General features: G+C 35.9%; 1 non-coding gene across 1 annotated transcript; it reads left to right on the forward strand.

Annotated features, from left to right (window-relative positions):
- The first annotated feature begins 287 nt into the window (after positions 1-287).
- Positions 288-395, forward strand: LOC148571449 (small nucleolar RNA R71). Its single transcript, XR_015908442.1, has one exon. It is a non-coding gene; the product is annotated as a small nucleolar RNA R71 (small nucleolar RNA).
- Positions 396-8,482: the final 8,087 nt, after the last annotated feature.

The following is an 8,482-nucleotide window of genomic DNA, read 5'->3' on the forward strand; positions in this document are numbered from 1 at the left end:
AGACTCTGAGAAATCATATTGACTTGCTGAGTCAATGTTTTGTTCTGAGCCAATATGGCATTCAGAGTATCAATTTCAAGAACTCCCTTCTTCTGAGGCGTCCCATTACTCACAGGATTCCTCTCTGAAGTGTACATGAACTGGTTATTAGCAACCATGTCAATGAGTTCTTGAGCTTCTGCAGGCGTTTTCTTTAGGTGAATGGATCCATCTGCAGAAGTATCCAATGACATCTTAGCTAATTCAGACAGACCATCATAGAATATATCCAGGATGGTCCATTCTGAAAGCATGTCAGAAAGACACTTTTTGGTCAGTCCTTTTTATCTCTCCCAAGCTTCATAGAGGGATTCACCTTCTTTCTGTCTGAAGGTCTGAACATCCACTCTAAGCTTACTCAGCTTTTGAGGAGGAAAGAACTTGGCTAAGAAGGCCTTAACCAGCTTATCCCAAGAGTTCAGGCTATCCTTAGGTTGAGAGTCCAACCATACTCTAGCTCTGTCTCTTACAGCAAAAGGGAAAAGCATAAGCCTGTAGACTTCAAGATCTACTCTATTAATCTTAACAGTATCACATATCTACAAGAATTCAGTTAAGAACTGAAAAGGATCTTCAGATGGAAGTCCATGAAACTTGCAGTTCTGCTGCATCAGAGAAACTAATTGAGGTTTCAGCTCAAAATTGTTTGCTCCAATGGGAGGAATGGAGATGCTTCCTCCATGTAAATTGGAATTAGGTACAGTAAAGTCACCAAGCATCCTCCTTGCATTATTATTATTTTTGGCTGCCATCTCCTCTTCTTGTTCGAAAATTTCTGACAGGTGCTTGCTGGATTGTTGTAATTTAGCTTCTCTTAGTTTCCTCTTCAGAGTCCTTTCAGGTTCAGGGTCTGCTTCAACAAGAATGTTCATGTCCTTGCTCCTGCTCATATGAAAAAGAGGGAACAGAAAAATAATAATAATAGGGATCCTTTTTATCTAAGTATAGAGGTCCCTGTGTGAGTAGAAGAAAAGAAGAGTAATGTAAAGAAAGAAACACAAGGGTGAGGAGAGCAGAGATATGAGATGAAGAGAAGTGTTAGTAGATGAATAAATAAATAGAAGGAGATGAGAGAGAAAGAAAATTTTCGAAAATTATTTTTGAAAAAGAGTTAGTGATTTTCGAAAATAGTTTTTGAAAAAGGTTAGTAATTTTCAAAAATTAAAATAAAAAATTAAAATAATTAGTTAATTAAAAAGAATTTTTGAAAAAGAGAGAAGATATTTTTGAAAATCAGAGAGAGAGAGAGAGAGTTAGTTAGGTAGTTTTGAAAAAGATAAGAAACAAACAAAAAGTTAGTTAGTTAGTTGAAACAAATTTTGAAAATCAATTTTGAAAAGATAAGATAAGAAGTTAGAAAAGATATTTTAAATTCAAATTTTTTGAAAAAGATATGATTTTGAAAAAGATAAGATAAAAAGATATTTTTGAAAAGATATGATTGAAATTAGTTTTGAAAAAGATTTAATTTTTAAAATCACAATTAATGATTTGATTCACAAGAAATCACATAATATGATTCTAGAACTTAAAGTTTGAATCTTTCTTAACAAGTAAGTAACACACTTGAAATTTTTGAATCAAAACGTTAGTTGTTGATGATATTTTCGAAAATTATGAGATAAAATTAAGAAAAATATTTTTGAAAAATATTTTTATAATTTTCGAAAATAAATAAGAAAAATAAAAAAGATTTGATTTTTGAAAAAGATTTTGAATAGATAAGATTTTTAAATTGAAAATTTGATTTGACTCATAAGAAACAACTAATTTTAAAAAATTTTGAAAAAGTCAACTCAAATTTTCGAATTTATGAGAAGAAAAAGGGAAAGATATATATTTTTTTTAAATTTTTAATGATGAGAGAGAAAAACATGAGAATGATGCAATGCATGAAAGTTATGGATCAAAACAATGAATGCATGCAAGAATGCTATGAATGTCAAGATGAACACCAAGAACACATTGAAGATCATGATGAACATCAAGAACATATTTTTGAAAAATTTTTTATGCAAAGAAAACATGCAAGACACCAAACTTAGAAATCTTTCATGTTTAGACACTATGAATGCAAAAATGCACATGTAAAACAAGAAAAGATGCAAAACAAGAAAACATCAAGATCAAACAAGAAGATTTACCAAGAACAACTTGAAGATCATGAAGAACACCATGAATGCATGATTTTTTCGAAAAATGCAAGATGAACATGCAATTGACACCAAACTTAAAAATTGGCTCAAGACTCAAACAAGAAACACAAAATATTTTTGATTTTTTTTTTATTTTCTATTTTTTTTTTTTTTTTGTATTTTTCGAAGATTATTTGTGAAAAAGAAAAATAAGGATTCCAAAATTTTTAATATGAATTCCAGGAATCTTGCACTCTTAGTCTAAAGCTCCAATCTGAGGGTTAGACATGGCTTAATAGCCAGTCAAGCTTTAGCATGTAACATCAGAATATACTGCTCATTACTTATCAAATTAACTTGCCTCTATACTGATGGTTGGAAGCCCCTATCCAAAAGAATTAGACATGGCTTTACAGCCAGCCAGGCTCCAACATTTTTCATGAAACGCTAGAATTCATTCTTAAAAATTCTGAAGAAAAAATATTTTTGAAAAGAATTTTTATTTTTTCAAAAATAAGGGAGAAATTTTTTTTGAAAGATTTTTGAAAAATTTTTTTGAAAATAAAATAAAAAGAAAGTTACCTAATCTGAGCAACAAGATGAACCGTCAGTTCTCCAAACTCGAACAATCCCCGGCAACGGCGCCAAAAACTTGGTGCACGAAATTGTGATCTCAGGCAACGGCGTCAAAACTCTGTACGCACATCTTAATAAATTGTTTTTCATTCACAACTTCGATACAACTAACCAGCAAGTGCACTGGGTCGTCCAAGTAATAAACCTTACGTGAGTAAGGGTCGATCCCACGGAGATTGTCAGCTTGAAGCAAGCTATGGTCACCTTGTAAATCTCAGTCAGGCGGATATCAAATAGTTATGGAGTTTTCGAATATAATTAAAAATAAACAGAAAATAAAGATAGAAATACTTATGTATATCATTGGTGAGAATTTCAGATAAGTGTATGAAGATGCGTTCGTCCCTCTGAACTTCTGCTTTCCTGCTGTCTTCATCCAATAAATCTTACTCCTTTCCATGGCTGGCTTTATGTAAGGACATCACCATTGTCAATGGCTACTTTTCATCCTCTCTGGAAAATGGTCTGATGCACTGTCACTGCATGGCTAATCGTCTGGAGGTATCACCGTGGTCAATGGCTGCATCCTATCCTCTTGTGAAAATGGTCTAAATGCTCTGTCACAGCACGGCTAATCATCTGAGGTTCTCGATCATACTGGAATAGGATTCACCCTCCTTTTGCATTTGTCACTACGCCCAGCACTCGCGAGTTTGAAGTTCATCACAGTCATTCAATCCCAGAGTCCTACTTGGAATACCACAGACAAGGTTTAGACTTTCTGGACTCTCATGAATGCCGCCATCAATCTAGCTTATACCACGAAGATTCTGATTAAGAGATCCAAGAGTTACTCATTCAATCTAAGGTAGAACGGAAGTGGTTGTCAGGCACGCGTTCGTGGGAGAATGATGATGATTGTCACGTTCATCACATTCATGTTGAAGTGTGAATGAATATCTTAGAAGCGAAATAAGTTCAATTGAATATAAAACAGTAGTACTTTGCATTAATTCATGAGGAACAGCAGAGCTCCACACCTTAATCTATGGAGTGTAGAAACTCTACCGTTGAAAATACATAAGTGAAAGGTTCAAGCATGGCTGAATGGCCAGCCCCCATGATCTAAGAACCAGACGTCCCAAGATGTCTAATACAATAGTAAAAATGCCCTATTTATACTAAACTAGTTACTAGGGTTTACAAAAGTAAGTAATTGATGCATAAATCCACTTCCGGGGCCCACTTGGTGTGTGCTTGGGCTGAGCTTGAAGTTTCCACGTGGAGAGGTCATTCTTGGAGTTGAACGCCAGTTTGTAACGTATTTCTAGCGTTCAACTCTGGCTTGTAACGTGTTTCTGGCGTTTAACTCCAGACAGCAGCGTAGAACTGGCATTCAACGCCCTTTTACGTCATCTAAACTCAGCCAAAGTATGGACTATTATATATTTCTGGAAAGCCCTGGATGTCTACCTTCCAACGCAATTGGAAGCGCGCCATTTTGAGTTCTGTAGCTCCAGAAAATCCACTTTGAGTGCAGGGAGGTCAGAATCCAATAGCATCAGCAGTCCTTCTTCAACCTCTGAATCTGATTTTTGCTCAAGTCCCTCAATTTCAGCCAGAAAATACCTAAAATCATAGAAAAACACACAAACTCATAGTAAAGTCCAGAAATGTGAATTTAACATAAAAACTAATGAAAACATCCCTAAAAGTAACTAGATTCTACTAAAAAATACTAAAAACAATGCCAAAAAGCGTATAAATTATCCGCTCATCAGGTGCGCGATGATGGACACATCCGTGCGGGTCAGAAAATTTCTATCGACGCGCACGCGCATTTGGCGCGCACGCGTGGATCGCAAAAGCAATCGGCACACACGCACGCATGGCGCACACGCGTGGAAAGCTGCACGTGACCTCATTAAAGGAAATCGTGCCTGGCGATTTCTGAGGCTCATTATGCCTAATTTCAAGCTGTTTCTGCAGGGACAAGACCCAAGGATGCTAGGGAGAAAGGGGGGATCACTCATTTTTACACTAGGACATAATTTTTAGTTAGTTTTTGGTTCTTGTGTTATTCTAGAGGGAGAAACCCTTGTTCCTCTCTAGATCTAGTTTTAATTTGATCTTCCCTTGTTGATTTGTGACTTGGACTTGTTAATTACTAGTTTTAATTGTTCAATTTGAATTCCTTGTTACAATTTTGCTTATATCTTGTGATAGTTTATGAATTCTTGTCAATTGTTATTTTATACCCATTTCATGAATGTTGTGAATCTTGACTTGTTGATGTTACATTAATGATTTCTATGTTTAGCCTTGTTGTTTGGATGATCATATGTTGATAATTGTTAGTGGGTACTTGTAGATTTCAATTTAATTGATATTTTGAACATGTCTTTTGTTAATGCTTACCAAGTGTTTGATGAATTGTTTACTTTGATTATGGAGTAGTCTTCTTTACTCTTGGCCTAGGTCAAGGGAATTGGGTAAACTTGAGTCATTGGGTCTAATGGATTTGATGATTTGGGAGCCCTAGGTGATCAATTTGATACTCATTGATGCCAACCCACTACTAATCTAATTAGTAGGTAGGTTGGGACTTATGGGTTGATGTGATCATAGCCATATGACGTACTTCAAGTCTAGAAGTAGATATCACGTACTTAAGACTTTGAGAGTAGACTTAATAAGCTTGGTTCCTCAAAATTGTCAAGATATAGTTGTTAGACAAGGATGGTGGCCCCAATTCCTAAGCCTAGCCAAGGGTTGCTTTTATTATTCATATTTGAAAATCGATTTTCTCAACCAATTGCTTTAGTTGTAGTTACTTGTTTGGGTTATAATAGAATTAAGTGGAAGGTTGTTTATTCATTGAAGTTGCTCATGTTTTGCTTAGTTAATTGAACTAGTTGTTGCATTTTAAGATTACTTGCTTGTTAAGATTCCCATTTATTTTCATGCTCATAACTCACAACCCCGGATTTCTAACCAATGTTGAAGCACATGTTTGCCCATTCCTTGTGAGACGACCTGAGGTTTGAATACTTCGGTTATTTCTATTGGGGTTGAACTTGTGACAACCAGATCCCTCTTCTAAATTTGACCCCCGAGGATTATTGTTGGTAGAGCTATACTTGCAACGCGACCTTATTGGAAAAAAATCTTTACCAATACACCCTTGGGGCTCGTGTCACCTACCCTAGCCCACTCCTATAAATAACCCTCATTTTAACCTTTTATACACATCAAATCCCCCTTTGGCCGAATTGCTCTCCCCCTCCATCTCCTTCTATTTTCTTCTTCTTCTACTCCATTCTTCTCTTTTCTTTATTTTTACTCGAGGACGAGCAAAGCTTTTAAGTTTGGTGTGGGAAAATCATTTCTTTTTGCTTTCCATTATCGCTTATGGCACCCAAGGTTGGAGAATCCTCAAGAAAGAGGAAAGGAAAGGCAGTAGCCACCACCTCTGAATCTTGGGAAATGGAGAGATTCATCACTAAAGCCCACCAAGACCACTTTAATGAAGTAGTGGCAGAGAAAAAGGTGATCCCTAAGGTCCCTTTCAGGCTCAAGAAGAATGAGTATCCGGAAATCCAAAGAGAGATCTGAAGAAGAGGTTGGAAAGTTCTAACCAATCCCATCCAAGAGGTTGGGATCTTAATGGTGCAAGAGTTCTATACTAATACATGGGTCACATAAAACCATTACATTAATGTGAACCCAAATCCCAAGAATTGGAGCACAATGGTCCAAGGGAGAATCTTAGATTATAACCCGAAAAGTGTGAGGTTGGCGTTCAACTTACCTCTGATACAAGGAGACCCACATCCTTACACTAGGAGAGTTAACTTTGATCAAAGACTGGATCAAGTTTTCTCAGACATCTGTGTGGAAGGAGCACAGTGGAAAAGGGATTCCCGAGGCAAGCCCATTCAACTAAGAAGGCTTGACCTCAAGCCCATAGCTAGAGGATGGTTGGAATTCATCTAACGCTCTATCATCCCTACTAGCAACCGGTCAAAAGTGACTATTGAAAGAGCCATCATGATCCATTGCATCATGATTGGAAGTAAGGTGGAAGTACATGAGGTGATCCCTCAAGAATTGTACAAGATAGCTGAGAAGCCTTTCACCAAAGCGAGGTTGGCATTCCCACACCTCATCTGTCATCTATGCAATTTAGCTGGAATTGTCATAGAGGGAGATATCTCTATTGAGGAGGACAAGCCCATCACTAAGAAGAGGATGGAGAAAACTAGAGAGCATGCACATGAGCCTGTGCAATCGCCTCAGCATGAGATCCCTGAGATGCCTCAAGAGATGTATTTTCCTCCTCAAAGTTATTGGGGTCAATGGCATACATCTGTGGGAGAATTAAGCTCTAACATGAATCAGTTGAGGATGGAGCATCAAGAGCATTCCACCATCCTCAATGAAATTAGAGAACACCAAAGGGCTATGAGAGAAGAACAACAAAGACAAAGGAGTGACATTGAAGAGACCAAGCACTACATTGGATCCTCAAGGAGGAGCACCAGCCACCACCATTAAGGTGGATTCATTCTCTTTATCGCCTCTGCTTATGTTATTTTTCTGTTTTCTGTTATGTTGTATTGTCTGTTCTCTTGTTCTTATTGCATAATCATTTCCATCTATGTCTTTAAGCTATAAAATATTTCATATATCTCTCCACTTACTTAAAATAAAATTTTATTTGAAAAAATTTGAGAGATACATGAATTTTTCAAGTTATAAAATAAGAATAGTTGAATTATCTTGATGTGGTGGCATTACTTTTGTTTTCTAAATGTACAAATAAATAGTGCATATTTGAATTTGAAATTAAAAATATTGGCTCTTGAAAAAATGACGATAAAAGTGAAGTATTATTCGTAATCTGAAAAATCTAAAAATTGATTCTTGAAGCAAGAAAAAGCAGCAAAAAGAAAAGGAAAAAGCATGTTGCAAAAGAAAAAAATTATATGCATGCGAAAAAAAATAATAAAATGGCAAAAAAAAATAAAATGAAAAAAATAAAAAGAAGAAAAAGCCAATAGCTCTTTAAACCAAAAGGCAAGAGCAAAAAGCCAATAACTCCTTAAACCAAAAGGCAAGGGTAAAAGGATCTACAGATCCTAAGAGTGTGCTTAAGAACTCTGGACACCTCTATTTGGGGATTCTAGCAAAGCTGAGTCATAAATCGAATGGGTTCATCCAGTTAAAAGTGTCTGTGGCATTTATGTATCCGGTGGTAATACTGGAAAACAAAGTGCTTAGGGTCACGGCCAAGACTCTGAAAGCTGTGTTCAAGAATAAAAAATAACTGAACTAGGAGAGTCAATAATATCATCTGGATTCTAAATTCCTAAAGAGACCAACATTTTTGAGTTTTAATGGATAGTGAGATGCTAAAACTATTCAAAAGCAAAAAGCTACTAAGCCCCGCTCATCTAATTGAAACTGAGCTTCAATGGAAACTCTGAGATTTATTGTACCTTACTCTTCTTTTTATCCTACTGTATTTTTAGTTGCTTGGGGACAAGCAACAGTTTAAGTTTGGTGTTGTGATGAGCGGATATTTTATACAGCTTTTGGCATCATTTTCATATAGTTTTTAGCATGTTTTGTTTAATTTTTATTAAGTTTTCATAAGTTTTAGTGTAAAATTCACATTTTTGGATTCTACTATGATTTTGTGTATTTTTGTAAAATTTCAGGTTTTTTCT

Source organism: Arachis ipaensis, chromosome B3, assembly GCF_059453495.1.
Source record: "Arachis ipaensis isolate K30076 ecotype BB chromosome B3, ASM5945349v1, whole genome shotgun sequence".
In the NCBI taxonomy this organism is placed as follows: Eukaryota; Viridiplantae; Streptophyta; class Magnoliopsida; order Fabales; family Fabaceae; genus Arachis; species Arachis ipaensis.